Source organism: Aricia agestis, chromosome 19 (assembly GCF_905147365.1).
Source record: "Aricia agestis chromosome 19, ilAriAges1.1, whole genome shotgun sequence".
Lineage (NCBI taxonomy): Eukaryota > Metazoa > Arthropoda > Insecta > Lepidoptera > Lycaenidae > Aricia > Aricia agestis.
The window spans coordinates 733,297-753,075 of record NC_056424.1 but is presented as its reverse complement, the minus strand read 5'-3'; the positions used below and the strand labels follow the sequence as shown (position 1 = coordinate 753,075).

General features: G+C 38.8%; 1 protein-coding gene across 1 annotated transcript in view; it reads right to left on the bottom strand.

Moving 5' to 3' along the window:
- Nucleotides 1–19,779, bottom strand: part of LOC121736534 (zinc finger protein 729-like) — a 92,749-nt gene that overhangs the window by 51,331 nt on the left and 21,639 nt on the right. The gene's annotated exons all lie outside the window — the stretch shown is intronic.

Here is a 19,779-nt window from a genome sequence, read left to right as displayed (position 1 = left end):
TAATATCGACTCTCTGGACTCTGTCGCTCAGATATGAAGTCAATAGATCCAAAGATTTATCTCTAACTCCGTAATGATGCAATTTTCTTATTAGTGTTCCATGATGTACGCAGTCGAATGCTTCAGACAAGTCACAAAAATTGCCAAGGCGTCATGTGACTCCTCCCACGCTTCATAAATGTATTCATCACCATCATATCAGCCTATAGTCGTCCACTGCTGGACATAGGCCTCTCTCAATGAACGCCAAGATGACCGATCTCCTGCTACTCGCATCCAACATGGGCCTGCAACTAAGCGGAGATCGTCGTCCCACCTAGTTGGAGGTCGACCTACACCCCGATTTCCCAGCCTTGGTCTCCATTCCAGAGTAAGTTTACTCCAGCGATCGTCTGTTCTTCGAGCTACGTGACCAGCCCAGTTCCACTTCAGCGTACTGATTCTCTGCACTATGTCGGTGACTTTAGTTCTTTGACGAATTGTTTCATTTCGAAGCTTATCCGTCAAAGAAACTCCGAGCATAGCGCGTTCCATAGCACGCTGAGCGACGGAAAACTTACGAGCTAGCCCTGCTGTAAAAGGCCAGGTTTCCGCCCCGTAGGTCATAACGGGAAGCACGCATTGATCGAAGACTTTCGTCTTCAAGCTCTGCGGAATATGCGACGTGAGAATGTGGCTTAGCTTCCTGAATGCTGCCCAACCCAACTGTATCCTCCTATCGGTTTCTCTCTCGAAGTTATGTCTACCTACCTGCAGTATGTGCCCCAAATAGACATATTCCGTTACGACTTCGAGAAAGACACCGTTAACTGCAACCGGTCTCGGGAGAACATGTTCGTTGAACATGACTTTCGTCTTGTCCAAGTTCATCCCGAGACCGATCCGCCGGGAAGATTCATTTAGGTCGTTCAACATTTCCTGCAAGTCCTCCAAGAATTCTGCCAATATGACGATATCGTCAGCGAAACGAAGGTATGAGAGGTACTTGCCATTAACGTTTATGCCACGTCCTTTCCAGTTTAGGGTCTTGAAGGCGTCCTCTAATGCATTTGTGAACAGTTTCGGGGAAATAATATCCCCCTGTCTCACACCTCGATGCAAATAGATTGGCCTTGTTGTGGCCCCCTGTACTCGGACGGACATAGACGCGGCATTATATAGACCTTTCAAAACTTCGACGTAACGCCAGTCGACTTGACATCGTTGCAGGGCTTCCAGAACAGCCCAGGTCTGAACAGAGTCAAAAGCCTTCTCATAGTCCACAAAGGCAAGGCACAATGGCTGCCTGTCCTCATGTGACTTTTGTACAACTTGCCTTAAGGTGTGAATATGGTCTATGGTGCTAAAGCCTCTGCGAAACCCAGCCTGCTCAGGTGGCTGGCATTCGTCAAGTTTATTGGATAGGCGATTCGTAATGATCCTAGAAAACAACTTATAATTATAATTTTCAAAAAGGGTGTTATCGCCCTTCCTAAAAAAGAGAACCACCTCGGGGGAAACTCCCCGTTGAAGGACAAAATTAAAGACTTTACGAAGCTCTCTCAAGACGGGTTCGCCTCCCGCTCTTAGAAGTTCGATTGTAATTCCGTCCCTCCCCGGGGCCTTTCCTCCTTTAAGTTGTTTCAGAGCCAATCCGATTTCGCCTATACTGACGTCAGGAAGCTCGCCAGAAAGATGCCGGGTGAGTTTGGCACGCGGGTCGTCATCACGAGGATCAGGTTGCGAAGCATGTGAAGCATACAAGCGGCTATAGAAATCCTCGATCTCGGACAGAACCCCCCCCTCGTGAGGAAACGATTTGGCCACAGCTATTCTTCACCTTCGTCAGATGACTCCTCCCGAGGCGCCTTACGAAAACTTTAGACCCTCTATTCCGCTCAATTGCTTCCGTGATTTCCAGCGTATTCGAGCGGCGAATATCTCTACGTATAAGTTTCCGTATTCGCCTCGAGAGAAGTTTTACATCTGACGAACCAGAGTACGTGTTTTTCCTCCGTTCCCTCATAAGTTTGAGTGTCTCATCCGAAAGTTTGGATTTCCTGCCCGCATGCTTGGGCCTGCAAAACCTTTCACCTTCGACCCGTATGCTCTCCACAATTGCATTTAAAGCCTCGTCAACTTCCATTGTAGTTTCCGAGATGTTAAGAGCGTCGAACCTATTTCTCAGTTGTAACTGAAATTTCTGGGTTTTAGCGACGGATTGTTGGGAGTTGGGTCGGAGAGTAGACCTCAGCATATGGGCTCTTTCGAGTTTGAAGCATACACTCAAGGATCCTCGCAGTAGTCGGTGATCGCTACCGGTATTGAACCTATTGATCACAGAGACATCCCTAAATATACACTTCCGATCCGTAATGATGAAATCTATCTCGTTCCTTACCACAGAGTCAGGGCTTCGCCATGTCCACTTTCTTTGGGGCTTCTTTTTGCAGAAGGAATTCATCAAGAAGAGCTCCTCTTTTTCGAGAAAGTTGACCAGCATTTGCCCCCTGCGGTTTCGAATCCCAACACCGTGCTGTCCCAAGCAAGATTCGCCGCTGGCTCGTACTCCTACTTTGGAGTTAAAATCTCCCATGACAACATTGAAGTGGGTCTTAGGGGTGGTATTTAAGACCTTAGAGATGTCTTCGTACATGGTCTCCACTTCCTCATCGGAATGTGTCGAGGTTGGTGCGTACACTTGTACTATCTTGAGAGAATACCTATCGGTGAGTCTCAAAACAAGGTACGCTACCCTCTCCGACACACTCGAGATCTCGACAACGTTGTCAACGAGAGATTTGTTGACGAGGAATCCCACGCCGCCCCGGGATGTATGATCTCCCTCTCGGAAGTAGAAAAGGTGACCCGATGGCACAGTCATGGTGTCTTCCCCTTGTCTTCGGACCTCGCACAACCCTAATACGTGCCAACGGATTTTTTCCAATTCTACCTCCAGTTCGACTAGGTGGTCTTCGAGTCTAAGCGTTCGTCCGTTGTACGTCGCCAGGTCCAGTTGGTGGTAGCGATCCGTAGCCCGGAGATTCTTAGCACCCCTCGCAGTGCCGTTACCATGGCCGCTACCGTGGCCAGGAATAGTACCGCTACCGGGAACTAGGGGCCATCTTTTTCTGGTGCGTTTCATAAGAGACATTTGCTCATAATTGCCACGCGGAGCACGCGGATTGGCAATCTGACAGGGGGCCAATGAATCAAACCATCAATGCTGCAGCCCATTGATGACCATGGATTTCTTCACTGATCCTATCGTTGATGGTTTTACCGCCATCCTTCGGTTGACTAACTGCGCTTGATGTTAGATCTATCCTACACTAATTACTGTGAGACAGAACCTGATTTTTCAGCCGAAACCGAAACCGAACTTTCGGCTTTAGTCTTAGTTTCGGCCGAAACCGAAACCGAAACTTGGTAAAACATTCAAAATTACGATTATTTACTGAAATTTATTGATTTTTTAACATAAATTACAATTTTTTAAACTAAAGAAAAAGTACCACATTGAATTTTTTTACTTTTTGCGACATTTCTTACCATAAATAAGTACTATTATTCTTAGACTCGAATAACTTTTTGTACTATATTCCGTTTTTTTATACGATTCCAAGTAGATGCGTTTCGTCTCATTCACAGCAAATCCGATTTTTATCTTCTGAACGCCCAATATTCGAGTTTTAACTTCATAAAACACATGTCCTGTCGGTTTAGTGTATGACAGATCGAAAAACATAGTCGAAAAAATAAAGTATAAAGAAAGTTGATAGTTTTCACAGATATGCGTTTGGTTAGCTTATTTATCGTTTCTTGCTATTTGCAACGTGACAAGGCTCAAAGATGATAAAGACGTATAAAAAAATCATCAATCAAACGTATAACGTAAACTTAGATTCTTTAATCGCGATTAAATGAAGAATGTAAAATCTTTTTCAAACAAAACGAGATTCACGTCGCCATATAAACGCGTTCATTGTTCAATGAGAACTTAGTTTAATAAAACGTTTAAGTGTGATTGATGAAATTCCCCTTAATGTATTATAACGAAGGATTACCCTAAGAAACAAGAGCAGAAATTATTTGAAGTCATTTTATTTAGGTGCGATTCACCTAAGAAATAGAACGCGCTTAGTGTACACTAAATTGGTTCTACACGTATAAACGCGTTTATAGCACCAAATTGCATTTCGCTAACATAAAGTTCACAACAAATCCGAGTTTTATCTTCAGAACGTCCAATGTTGCACGGTTAAACTTCATTAAAGCCGTTAATTTAATGAAGTTTAACCGTGCAACATTGGACGCCTGCCCGTGTAGTGTCATGGCGAATCGAAAATCATAGACGAAAAAAATCGTTTGGGTAGTTTATATATCGTTTCTTGCTTTTTTATTGATCCCCGTAGGAACGCGTTTAATGAGAACTAAGTTTTATAAAACGAAGTTGTGCGATTGGTAAAATCCTCCCTTAGACATACTACTGAACGACGTACTACTGAAAACAAAATCAATAATTGCAGTATATTATTTTTATGGGAGACATGGACACGACCGCAGTCGAAGTTCAATACGAAATGACTAAGCAAACCTGCAGTTGACGTCACATTTTTTTCTCCAGAAGACATTTTACCACTAAACCTGAAAAATATACTGAAGGCCGCAAGAGTGAAGCTTACGGGGAAGTGGGCTAGATAAGATTCTAGCAGGGTAGGAACGGTCTAAGTCCTAAGAGATTGCGTGTCCAAAAAAAAAAGTGAGGCGAGATGATTAACTAGATAAATCTCACAAGATATATCCTAAGATATCTTATAATCTCACAGTCAAACAAAATTCTTAAGCAAAAAGTTCACACACAATATAATCAATTTATCATAGCATTTACTAAATCGTTTGTTTGGGAAACATTGTTAAAATAACACGTAATTTGCCAACAGTTATATATATTAAATAAGCCTGTTTTTATCGTAGAAATAAAAATCAATAATATAATTTCGATAAAAATAAGTTAAGACAATTTAATGAAAATAAAACGAAGTGCTAATTTTTGATTTGGGACTAATCTGGAATACATAATCTCAAAACATGATTGATGGTGGCGAACTGAGCCAGGGCCTCTTTAAGATTTAGGCCAGACCAAAGCTGTTTGAAATTTGACTGCTCTTGATGAGTTTTAGCTTTTGATATATTTTCAATAATTGTTTTTCTTAAGTCTATTATATTTTTTCAGTTGAGAAGGCTTAAACAATATATGTATTTCGTTATATCGTTCGGTCGGAAGATCTTCCTTTGTGGCCACCACGCACATATTTCCACATTGGTGACCCTCGACAGAACACGCCTCCTTCATCATCATCACTCCCCGCCCCTCCGCACCGCGCCAGCCAGCATCGCCTCATCGGGTACATCGTCCACTAGCCGCAATTCACTTCAATATGGTACCACCTCCTATAGAAATACGCATGAGTAAGCGATAGCGCGATCTAGGGGACTCTTGGCGCCATCTGTTTTGAGTTTTTGGAACTAACTTAATTTGACCAAATTTACGCATTTTCACCCCCTTACAACCCCTTTTTCCAGTTAAAAAGTAACCTATGTCCTTTCTCAGGCTTTAGACTATCTGTGTACAAAATTTCATTACAATCGGTTCAGTAGTTTTGGCGTGAAAGCGAGACAGAGAGACAGACAGACAGAGATAATTTCGCATTTATAATATTAGTATAGATTTTAAGTTACGTTTTGTTCTTTTAACTAACCCTAAAAAAAAGGTATGTAATACTAACCTTGGAATTGGAATAATTGGATCACAGAATAGTCTGCAATAAAGATATTTGTATTTGTATTTTTAAAACAAAAATTTCGAAAAACGGTTCTCAAACGGCGTACAAAAATTTAAAAAAATAATATTTCCACAGCCGAACATATTACCTCCTAGTTTTTTAGAAGGCGGTTAAAAAGATCACTCTCGGTCCGTGGACGGACGCGAGCGCGAGCGGGGCGCACGCACGCGCTTGGGCCACGGCTTCTTGTGATGCACGTGGTCGATGTGATTGCGCATGCTCGCCATCGCCGTGAACTCCTTGCCACAGATCTTACACTCGAAGCGTACCGAGCGCTCGTGCACCGTCTTCACGTGGCGGGCGCGGTTGGCGGGGCACGTGAAGGTGCGCTCGCAGTGCGGGCAGGGGTACGTCGGCAGCGGCTGCGACCCGTGCTTCAGTCGGTGCTTCGCCAGTTGGTACTTGGTGCTGAACGTCTTGTCGCAGACGTCGCACCGGTGCCGCTTCACGTCCTGGTGCCACGCCATGTGCTCCCGGAGCAGCGACACACACTACACACGAACTGTGAATATTAGACGTCTCCTACTTAGGGTTAAAGGTGTTTCCGGCCGGCAACACCGAGTGTGAACCAATCAGTGTGGCCCATTCAATGCAGGACTGCCGTGCAGTCCTGCCGTGAATGGGCCCTTTTAGTGATATTCCATTTGCCAATCAATTATCGTGACGGTTGTCATTTGTCACGATAAGTCTATCATAGTATGTCTTTTTGACACGATATAACTTATAGACCAGTGCAGAAGCCTTTGAAAATAATAATGATGGAATTAAGGACTCTGCTTTCAGCCTTTTGACTTCTTACCTTAAAAATGGGACTCAAAGGGTTGAGGTAAATAGTAAAAGGTCCAATGGAACCAAAATAGAATTAGGTGTCCCACAGGGATCTATATCAGGCCCATTGTTTTTTCTCATCTATACCACAGAATATATGTTCCTGTTCTGAGTATACTACGAAGTACGAATAATATAAACTAAGGACACGTAACTCTGTGGGAGTTACGTGTCCTTAGTTTATATTATTCGTACTTGTTGTGTTTTAAATTTGTCTCCTTTTCGTACGCTAAAATATGACAATTCCGATTTTCGCCAAGGTCGTATCCCAGGTAACGTATCATAATATTGCGCGCCGGACGACATTCTGCGCGGTTATTTTCATTGTCATAGTTATGAAACAAAGCCGTTGACAATAATTGTCAAAAGCGGATATTATTATGCAGTATACACCAAGCACATCTACTATCACGAAGAAACGAGCACATAATTATTATTTTAAAATCAAACATTCTCCTCTGATCCTTAAGACATCGATAATAATAATAATAATAAACGTTGTACGACTCGAGCGAATCTAAAACTGTCGAAGCAACTAGAGAAGAAGTTTTCAGATTACAAAAATCTATGTGCAAATTATTACAGAATTGAAATAAAACACTTACGTAAATTTTGTACTTATAACTCACAATTAATATAATATTTTAATAACAGCAGTTTTTTATTTTTGTTCATTTACAATATTAAAGGAAATACTTATTTGTTTTTGTCGATTGAACGTAATTTATTAAATTATTACATTATGTTTTTTTGTTTTGTTGTAAGAAAATTCGTAGCAAGGAATATGAGAATACCCATATCATCTTATAACGCATTTAGTATAATGTCAGCCAGACCCTAAAATTTCGTTTATCATTAAATTGTTACATCTTGCATAACACTGTCCATGGCGACTTAAAAATATTGTAAAAAGCTACGTAAAAAGTAAGTAAACAAACCTATGTAAAGAAATTGTAAAATGAGTGTGACAATAATTGTCATGTCAACCTGGTTGAATGTCACTCGAGTATGTGACACGAAAAATGTGTACCGAACACATGCATGAATATGCATGTATTCGGGTCACACTTTGTAGCCTTTTGGTACACTTTTTTTACGGAGTTACTCTTCCTTAGTTTTTATTAGAGTCTGGCTAACGAAAGATGAGACTGGCTTTTTATTGCAAAAATGATTATGGTAACACTGTCACTAACGTCATTGTCACCTATAGCATCTGTTGTTTATGTGTCAAAGTGAAAAATATTTCATTGTTTTACGTGATTTTCTAATTTAAACATGACGAAAACTTTGAAAAGAGAATTGCGAAAACTGCTTTTTGCTATGATTAGTAAATACGAACAAAAAAGAAGTGAAAAGAATGCAATTTTTAAACAAAAACAAGATTGTTTACATGAAATATGTCAGTGCATTGGTAAGTACAGGTAAAAGATTTTGATACTTTCAATTAATTAAAATTATTATTATTTATCATGTAATTGAATCAGTTCCTTGATGAGATTTCTTCTTTGACCGGTAAGACCCTACTACGAAAAAAATACCTGAAAGCGACCTTGGTTATTGAATGCTAACTTTATTTATGAACATATTTTCAGATGTCAGTGTTTGTGCCTAAAAAGGACTAAAAAAGAAGGCCAAATAAATAAAGGCGTGTGGTTACGGGAGTTTGGCTGGGAGGTGTTAATGTATCCGCTGTATAGTCCTGACCTTGCACCTTCAGATTTCCACCTGTTTCGGTCGCTGCAGGATTCCTTAGGCAGTGTCAGGTTGACATCACAAGAGGACTGCCAAAACTACTTGTCGCAGTTTTTTCATCAGAAGCCCCAAAATTTTTATAGCAATGGGATCGTGTCCCTACCAACGAGATGGCAAAAAGTTGTCAAATAAAATGACACCTATATACTTTAGTCAATTGTAAATAAACTATATAAAAAAAACCTTTCGAATGTTTACATAAAATGCGAAAAAAATTCCGCAACCTTTGATTTTCTGTGTTGTTTTTTCATCTCCCCTTTAATCCTTGGTTTTTAATCAACTTGCAAGGGGAGGAGGGTTATTGCCAGGCATGTACAAGTATAAACAAAAAAAAAAAACATATTATATGCTTGCGAGAATTTGTGCTAATTACACTTTTAATTGCATAATAATATAATATTATAGGAAATTATTTAACATTTAAATTAAATTATATTTAAACTTAGAAACAGTAGGGACAATTTAGTTTAAGAAAATGAAGATAATTGTTTAGTTAAATTATATTTTGTAATATATTTCATGATGTACGGTTTAGTATTAAAGAAGAAGTTTTAATACTCCGACAAAAACATGCAAGAATTTTCGTCAAAAACAAAACATCAAAAAATGTATTGCAAAATAAAATGTTTAAGTAAACAACAACAATAAACTTATTTTTCTTGAAATGAGTTATCCAAATGAAATATAATATTACTGTCATAAATAATCAAGTATCAAAACTATAATTCCGTCTATAGACAAGGTTGCCATACGTAGATTTTTTTAATTTGCCGCCTTTTTCCAGTCTCATCTTTCGCTAACCAGACTCTATTCGTAGCATGATATTATATCCAGTATCCACCTTTCGTCTTTTTGTTACAGTCTGCAGTAATTTGTTTAAATAATTTCAAACAGGTAATTTTATTTTATGCGTTATAATATTTTGAAGAACCAGCTCGGATCGAACTCGGTCTTGTCGGTAGACGGTAATGTGTACAAAAACTAAGTCTTTACCAACTGCGCCACTGGAGCATAGTATCTCTTTGCGAATTTTTGGATAAGTTTTCAAATAAAGCAATGTTTGATTTGTTCGTTTGGTAAAGTAGGGTTTGTGTTTTCGGAACACCGCCTATTTATGACCGATAAAAAATATATTATATACTAGCTGTTGCCCGCGACTTCGTCTGCGTGGACTTTAGTTTATAGCGCGCGGTGTCAACAAAATTTGTCAAATTTAAAAACTTTTTAAAACCCTGGCAAGTGGTACCCCTCTTAGGGCCGCGCTACACCGGAATGGCAGCGCTGAAAGTGCTCGCCTCGCCGCTGCTATTCCGGTGTAGCGCGGCCCTTAATTAATCAAAATACCCAAAAACAGCTGTGCAGTGTGCACATAATCTATACTAATATTATAAATGCGAACGTATCTCTGTCTGTCTGTCTGTCTGTCAGTCTCGCTTTCACGCCAAACGCCAAAAGTATCTCTGTCTGTCTGTCTGTCAGTCTCGCTTTCACGCCAAACGCCAAAAGTATCTCTGTCTGTCTGTCTGTCTGTCAGTCTCGCTTTCACGCCAAACGCCAAAACTTCCGAACCGATTGTAATGAAATTTTGTATAAAGATAGTCTAAAGCCTGAGAAAGGACATAGGCTACTTTTTTTACTGGAAAAAAGGGTTAAAAGGGGGTGAAAATGCGTAAATTTGTTCAAATTAAGTTAGTTCCAACAATTCATAATAGATGGCGCCGTGAGTCTTCTACATCGCGCTGACGCTTGCTCAAAAGTCTTTCTATAAGACGTGGTATCATCTTACATTTAAGTTTCGATTTTTTTTGATTGTTATATCTATTCTACGGTATCAAATAACTCAGTACTTTATCTGTGTGTGACGTAACCTTAAATCTATCTATGATAAATAGTTTATGGGTAAAGTTGTGTAATTGGAGGGCTAAATAAGCTTTAAAATTTGGCATAAAATATAAAGTTTAATATAAAAAAATGAAATACTTATTGTGTGCACACTGCACAGCTCTATTGATTTAAGGGGTACCAGGTTTTTTTATAAAAGCTTTTGACACCAATTTTGTTGACATCGCGCGCTATAAACTGAAGTCCACGCGGACGAAGTCGCGGGCATAAAAAGAAGTCGCGGCTAGTAATATTATACATAAAATATGTTTAAGATTTTTGAAATTTTATTTTAATACACATCCAAGACCCAGGAACATTGAAAACTTTTTGTTCCGCCTGCGGGACTCGAACCCAGGACCCCCGGGATGAGCGCTGGCCACGCGCAATGCGAATTCATTTTCATCGATATTTTCATGGAAATAAGATATTTTCCCACATCAAAATGTAGCCTATGTCCTTTCTCAGACTCTAGAATAACTGTGTACAAAATTTCATTGCAATCGGTTCAGAAGTTTTGGCGTAAAAGCAAGACAGACAGACAGACAGACAGACAGACAGACGGACAGACGGACAGACAGACAGACAGACAGACAGACAGACAGACAGACAGACAGAGATACTTTCGCATTTATAATATTAGTATGGATAGTATGGATTAGAAATGCAGTAGGAGTTCTATAAGATAAGATAGATTGATTATTATTGTACCAAGTGATTATATTATTAAACATAATATTCTAACGTATTAAAAACTATAAACAAAAACATACTAACAACTAATAAGTATGATTAGTTCTATGGTACAATAAAGTAAAAAATAAAACGCCATCTGTTGAATCGTATTAGAACTAAAATGTTCATTGCGTCGATATATTTCTGGATTTTTTATAATATTATACATAAAATATGTTTAAGATTTTTGAAATTTTATTTTAATACATATCCAAGACCCAGGAACATTGAAAACTTTTTGTTCCGCCTGCGGGACTCGAACCCAGGACCCCCGAGATGAGCGCTGGCCACGCGCAATGCGAATTCATTTTCATCGATATTTTCATGGAAATAAGATATTTTCCCACATCAAAATGTAGCCTATGTCCTTTCTCAGACTCTAGAATAACTGTGTACAAAATTTCATTGCAATCGGTTCAGTAGTTTTGGCGTGAAAGCAAGACAGACAGACAGTCAGACAGACAGACAGAGATACTTTCGCATTTATAATATTAGTATGGAAGTATGGATTGTTGTAGTTTTAATCGGTTTTTTCACTTTTTAACACCACAGTCACTTCTTTAAAATTGTTGTTAGTTTTAAATTCACACTATAATTTTGTATGTCAAAATTCAAGTAGTTTCGGTAATTAATTTAATAAATAATTATTGCACTTGTTCACTGTTATGATGAGTAAGCTTTATCTTTTATATTAGATCACACAGTCACTGGATAACAATGTCACTTATGATTTATGAGTTCTTTTCCAGATTTAATCACTTTCAATTTGCAATATTTAAACTATGCTAATTTAAATAACAAAAAATACGGAGCCGATGTTGACACGTCTTAGAGCGCCCTCTGTCTCAATATGCTACGACACGATTGTCATTTGTCACGATAAGGCATGTGGATATGTATGTCTTTTTGACACGATAAACCTTAAGGGCCGATCTACACCGGAATGGCGGAGGCGAGGCGAGCAGTTTCAGTGAAGAAATCTCCGCCGCCGGCGGCCGCCAGGGGCCACGAGCATCCACGGGCGGCCGTAGATTCCTCAAGCGATACTATGTATTACAATAATGAAGACAAAGTTTAAAATCATATAACACTGAAACTGCTCGCCTCGCCTCTGCCACTCCGGCCTAAGGCTACACAGCAGCACCTGGTGGTGAGTAGAATATCAAAAACCCTCATCGTTGGACAACATGCGGCCTCACTGATCAGTGATCACTCACCTGAAACCTCCTGCCGCACTGCTCGCACATGAAGCTGCCTCTGAACTTGGTGCGGACGAGGTCGGGGTGCGCCGCGCGGAAGTGTTTCCCGTACGCCATGTAGCTGACCTGCTGCTCGCCGCACTGTCGACACAAGTGTGTTAATATTATACATAATACACATACAGTGTTATAAACCACACTGATAATAGGGCGTGTATATTGTGTTCCTTTTATAGAGTTCGTGGTAAAAATAGCTGCACTGAAAAAGCATTTTTTTCTTGTAATTTGTATGCCCCGAATTTTTTATAATGAATTTGTATAAGGAATTTGCCCATACAAAAGTTTAGAAATGTTACTCTTTCAGCGCTGGTTAAAGTAGTGAAAGTGTCGCAGTGAGCTCTATACAGGGGGCGCGGCGGTGAGCTCTATACAGGGGGCGGTGAGCTCTATACAGGGGGCGGTGAGCTCTATACAGGGGGCGGTGAGCTCTATACAGGGGGCGGTGAGCTCTAAATCTATACTTATATTATAAAGTTGAAGATTGTTATTTTGTTTGAACGCGCTAATTTCAGGAACTACAGTAACTGGTCCGATTTGAAAAATTCTTTAAGTGTTTGACATCGTTTAGCGAGATCGCAGACGACAGACTTTTTGTGCGATCGAGTCTGCGGCGCCTATGTCGGCATGTCGGCATGGCCGACACGTATGGGCGCCGCCGCAGAGGATCAATGAGAGCAATTAAAACGCATGCTTATATTGAGGAATATTTTTTTGACATTTTTGATAATAAAAAAATGATTACAATACCTACAATAACGAAAATAAAACGATAATAATTTTTATTTTACTTTAGTACGTGATTAGCGTGTATTTTTTGCCTTTTTAGACTATAATATTTTTTAATCTACCCTCGCCCCATCTGCGCCATCTCAATGCCCCCTAATTTTCTCTGGGTCTTTTACTGCCCCCCTGAAAGTCTCAAAATCCCACAAGGGGGCGTTATCGCCTACGTTGAGAACCTATGCTATAGGCTATATCACGCTAAGACCAATAGGAGCAAAGATACAGAGGAAAATGTGAAAAAAAACGGGAAAATTATTTGAACGGACTATATCTCACGGACTACTGGAGCAATTTTATGTTATTTGACATGTAGTAGTGTAATAAGAAGTAGTATCTCCAACCTCCATGCCAAATTTCATCAAAATAGATTAAATAGTTTAGGGCAGAATCACAAAAGTTTAATGTCGGGGAACCGTACTATATTTTCCGGGATAAAAAGTATCCCTTGTCTTGTCCTTTCCCGAGACTGAAAGTATTGCAATACCAAATTTCATCAAAATAGATTGAATAGTTTAGGCGATAATCATAAAAGTTTATTCTGCGAGAACCGTACATTTTCCGGGACAAAATTAGTATTCCTTGTCCTTTCCCGAGACTCAAAGTATCTCCATACCAAATTCCATCAAAATAGATTGAATAGTTTCCGCGCAAATCATAAAAGTATATTGTGCAGTAACCGTACATTTTTTCGGGATAAAATGTATCCTATGTTCTTTTTCGGGACTCAAAGTATCTTTATAACAAATTTCAGCAAAATGGTTCCAGCCGTTTACGCGTGATGTCGTGACCACGCGAAATATAACGTTCCGCGCAGCTTCGCCCGCGTAAATTAGATATTTCACAGACAAATTAGTCCACAAAAAATAGCTTATGATGCTTCACGTGGTCTACTTCTTATCTGTGCCAAATAACAGAAAAATTGCTCCAGTAGTTCGTGAGTTAAGCCCTTTCAAATAATTTCCCCCGTTTTTTCCACATTTTCCTCTATTTCTTCGCTCCTGTTAGTCTTAGCGTGATAAAATATAGCCTATAACCTTCCTGGATAAATGGGCTATCTAACACTGAAAGAATTTTTCAAATCGGACCAGTAGTTCCTGAGATTAGCGCGTTCAAATAAGCCCTTTCAAATATTTTCCCCCATTTTTTCCACATTTTCCTTTATTTCTTCGCTCCCATTAGTCTTAGCGTGATAAAATATAGCCTATAGCCTTTCTCGATAAATGTGCTATCAAACACTGAAAGAATTTTTCAAATCGAACCAGTAGTTCTTGAGATTAGCGCGTTCAAATAAGCCATTTCAAATAATTTCTTCCGTTTTTTCAACACTTTCCTCTATTTATTCGCTCCTATTAGTCTTAGCGCGATAAAATATAGCCTATAGCCTTCCTCGATAAATAGGCTATCTAACACTGAAATAATTTCTCAAATCGGACCAGTAGTTCCTTAGATTAGCGCGTTCAAATAAGCCCTTTCGAATAATTTCCCCCGTTTTTTCCACACTTTCCTCTATTTCTTCGCTCCTATTAGTATTCGAGTGATAAAATATAGCCTATAGCCTTCCTCGATAAATGGGCTATCTAACACTGAAATAATTTTTCAAATCGGACCAGTAGTTCCTGAGATTAGCGCGTTCAAACAAACAAACAAACAAACAAACTCTTCCCAATTATAATATTATAAGTATAGATATTATATAGTAGACTACGTGAGACATGGAGTATTAATTTGTGAAAAATTTACGTTTTCTGTGAAATTCCTAATTTACGCGGGCGAAGCCGTACAAAATGTCTAGTTTTTAAATAAAAAAATTGTTGATCTAAATAAAAAATGCGCGCTCGCTTTTTTAAAGATGGGTAATGACTTTTTATAACGTTGAATGAATAATTTAAAAACAACCCCAGATGAAAAAAATATGTTTACAGCACTGAGCGGGTTGATGACGACATGAACACACACACATATATATATAACAACCCCCCTGTTTTGTCAGGGGTTAAAACGTATGTTCATAATAAACCCAGTTTGTCATGTACATGTCGCAGTTATCTGGTTATTGACTGCGACGTTTAACGTCTTGACTAAAAGTCTTTTTTTTTTTAATTAAATAAGGGGGCAAATGAGCAAACGGGTCACCTGATGGAAAGCAACTTCCGTCGCCCATGGACACTCGCAGCATCAGAAGAGCTGCAAGTGCGTTGCCGGCCTTTTAAGAGGGAATAGGGTAATAGGGTAATAGGGGAGGGTAGGGAAGGGAAGGGAAAAGTTGAGGGTAGGGAAGGGAATAGGGTAGGGGATTGGGCCTCCGGTAAACTCACTCACTCGGCGAAACACAGCGCTAGCGCTGTTTCACGCCGGTTTTCTGTGAGAACGTGGTATTTCTCTGGTCGAGCCGACCCATTCGTGCCGAAGCATGGCTCTCCCACGTTACAAATCGCTAACTAGTTGGACGTTGAGTGACGATCGTTCAATCGACGTTCGGTCGAGTCATTCAATTGAATGGTGTCATTCAATGAATGCGCTAGTCATTCAATCGAATCGCAGATTGAACCAGATGACTGCGACATACACACTTTCAAGGGCGTCGCCAAGGGGGGGCAGGGAGGGGCAGCTGCCCTCCCCCCTGGAGATTCTAAAAAAGTTGCCAAAATTAAATATAGTGCAAACAACGACCACTATAATATTAAAATCTGGTAATAGATTGAAGGCTCGTAGTACGAGTACAAGTGAAAAGCTTCATGTGATGTCGACTTTACCTACAATTCATACATACTTTTCTCATATAAAGAGAACGAGAAAAGTATGAATTGTAGTAGGTAAAGTAAACTTGCCCCTCCCCCCCTGCGCCATCGGCTGGCGACGCCCTTGCACACTTTTTTTGTTCACCTACCTCCTCGCAAGGTATCGGTTGGCCGGCCTCAAGCCGCTGCTTTACCGTCTTCCGCGGTGCAACCGCTCGCTTATATGTAGTACATATATCATTACGGACGCGGTTCCTAAGCCAAAAAGTATTTATTATTGAGTTTGAATTTCTTTTGCGCTCAAAAAAAAAAGCCGAAACTAGTGAGATTTTTCATATTTAATATTTTTTCTTTTAACACTATGACTGAATATTTTCCAGGCAATAATAAAAGTTCTGAGGGCAATGGGCATTGTCCAAAAAAAATCACATGTACTTTTTATATTTTTTTTGTTAAAATAGGGTATTTTAAGAATATAAATTAAATAATTTTGAAATTCATTGGCTAGTTTTTTCTCAATACATTTTTAAAGTATCGCTCTGACGTCATCATCGGCCGCCAATTGACCTCTGCATATGTTTTAAATTTCCTTTCAATCTTATTTATAATGGCTGGTTCGTCAAATGCAAGTTCTCAATATGTTAAAGCTGATACGAGAAGCTTACCAAAAGTTCGAAACGTAATGTTGGTCGAATTTATTGCTAATTTAACGCCATTAAAGGTCAAACAAAGGTTAAACGTATTTGTTCAAAAATATAAGTGACTAATGGGTATTTTTTTCGTTTATATACAGAAAAACGATCACTGACCTTATTCCTCGAAATGTTTTTGTAATGAGCAAAATTAAAAAAAAAATGGACAATCCCCATTTACATTTTACTGCGATTCCAGCAATAACACTAAAAGCTTGAATGTGATATTTTGTGGAATCTCGATGAATTTTAAATAGTTATTATTGCAAAAACAGGAGATGTTTGTATGAAAATATTACTGATCATCGGTTAAGCACAATATCACTTACGGGTCGTCGTCGCTGCTATGTACGGAGGACTGCGTGAGATGGCGCTGATAGGCCTCGTCGCTGGCGAACCGCAGCTTGCACTCCTCGCAGTACGGTCCGGTCAGCTCCACCTGCAGAAGTATATTCATTTGACTCTATAATATGCAACATCTATATATTAATACGTGAGCCAAAAACTTTGTATCCCTTTTGACGAAAAATGGGGAAACGTAGGTGAATGAAATTTTGCACAGTTATAGTTTATAAATTATATGATGAAAGAGTGCATCGAGCTAATATTGTTTTGAAATTATGCTTTTATCAAACATTTTTTTAACAAATAAAACATTACACACACCACAACACACACACTAGGAAAAATGACAGATTTTTGAGTGACAAGCCTATACATATGAATTATACTCTTATTTATGGTTGAAGTCTGTTGACAAATTGAAAATGGATTATATTTTTTTTTAAATTGAATCTTAGATACTATTAGACAATAATTACACGGCCAGTCTGACAACAACCAGCTGAGTCCCAGAGACAAGAGTTGTAAAAAATATGATAAAATTCAATATTTTTTTACAAAATATAGGTCTACTACCTATATTTTGTAAAAAAATATTTAATTTTATCATATTTTTTACGTTTAAACTAAGGTCGAATTTCGACCATTGGGCGATCTCTAGTTACAAAAAATTGCCAAACATTATTAACATTACGATGTGCATAATATGAACAAAACCAGCCGCCAAATATTAATTTCCATGCCTTTACATTGGTGCATTATCTATATAATACGCGAGCAAAAAACTTTTTATCCCTTTTGACGAAAGATGGGGAAACGTAGGTGAATATAATTTTTCACTAGTTTATATGGTGAAGGAGTGCATCGAGCTAATATTATTTTGAAATTATGCTTTTATCATACATTTTTTTAACAAAGAAAACATTACACACACTACGACACTCACACTAGGAACGATGACAGATTTTTGAGTGACAAGTCTATACATACGAATCTGGGCCCGTACCACGAAACGGTTTCGAGACTCAAACAATCGAATGAGAATGCCGCGTCCTGCTCTAACAACGTCATTTCTCGTTTGTTAGAGTAGGACGCGGCATTCTCGTACGATTGTTTGAGTCTCAAAACGGTTTCGTGGAATGGCCCCAGGTGGGTGAAACTTCGGAAAAAAAATTGGGTTCCAAATTTAAACATAGCACCAAAACCTGTTTATTTTTTAAATTTTACAATTTTTAAAATTTTCGTAGCAAAGAATATGATAACTGTCACCCATATCATCTTAAAACGCACAAACTATAGCATCAAATGTGTCCATGGGACCACAGCGCGGCGGGGTAAGTATGTAACTGTTTTTGTTTTTAGCAGTATTTTTAATATGATTTCCTTTTCTTTTTACTGTACAAAATGGCTTCTAACAATATAATTAGTGTCTTGGACGATAACGCAAAGTCAGTTGTTGCTAATTGGCTAAGAAATCTAGATAAAAGTGATTCTGACGAAGAATGTAATATTAGCCATCATATCGGAAATAATCCAAGTTCAGAGGAATCGTTTTTTGGCTTCAGAAGGCAGAGGCCTTCTGAAGCCAAAAACGATGACCGAAAACGAGAGGAAACTCCGAATCTGCAATGTGTAAAATCTGCATGTGCGGCCGCAGCATTAGTGTGAGTGCTTACTGCGTACCTGGGCGTCCAGCATGTGGCTCTTGTACTTGTGAGTCTTGACGCCGTGCTGGTTGAGGAACGTGTAGCCGCACAGCTCGCACGCGAACCGCGACGAGTGCTTGAGCCGCAGGTGCGACATGTACGACGTCTTCTTGCTGCGGTTAAAGTTAAAGTTTAAAGTGTCGTCTCGTCACAAGGTTAACTTTGTGTTATATTAGTCTGTATCAGTGTCTGAACAAATGTGCCAAATGTGTAAACGTTTATGTACCTATATTTTTGTTTGTGTTTGCATATCATTTTTTTTGTACTAGGACCTAGGTATTGTTCAACTAAGACAATACTACAATCTTCATCAAAATCGGTTCAGTAGTTTTTGAGATGGGGAATTTCGATTTTTTAATAATTACGCACAATTTTGAAGTCGATTTTATCTTTTTAAGATTCTATTATTTTATTTTATAACAATAATAATAACATATTTTGTTTTAAAACACTGCAAGGTATTTATAAAATGAGCTAAGATGACCGAAATGTTAAATCTATACTTATTATAAAACAAAGTCGCTTTTTAGGGTTCCGTAGCCAAATGGCAAAAAACGGAACCCTAATAGATTCGTCATGTCTGTCTGTCTGTCCGTCCATATGTCACTGCCACTTTTCTCCGAAACTATAAGAGCTATACTATTGAAACTTGGTAAGTAGATGTAGTCTGTGAACCGCTAAACTATGCGTGTGGGGTATCTATTGATAGGTCTTCAAAAATCATAGATAGATAGATAGATAGATTCTTTATTGCTCACATTAACTAATTAATACAATAATGTTTCTAAAACTAAACATAACAAAAAACATAAATGTGTGCAAGGGCGGCCTTATCGCTATGAGCGATCTCTTCCAGGCAACCCTACGAGAGAGGAAAAGGAGATCGAAACAATTACATACAATTCTGGGCCTTGTATGTAAAGACATGAAAATGGTGTGAATTAAAAGGTTCAAAATTAAGAGATCCTTGCTGAAAATTCTATAGATATTGACAATCTGAAAGCTGAGATATTCGAGGTTTAGTAAAAGTGAGGTTATGTTGAAATCTTTAAGTTTCAGATGAATACATGTAAAATATGTGTTTGTGAACTAATACCGCCACATATTTAATTAAAATAGTACCCTAGATAAACTAATATTATGTTTAGTCAGGTATTTACCTCCGTATTTCACTTAGCGGTTCAGTTGAAAACCGGTGTCATGTGTCCTACATAGGTACATGGCCTAAGCTGAACTGA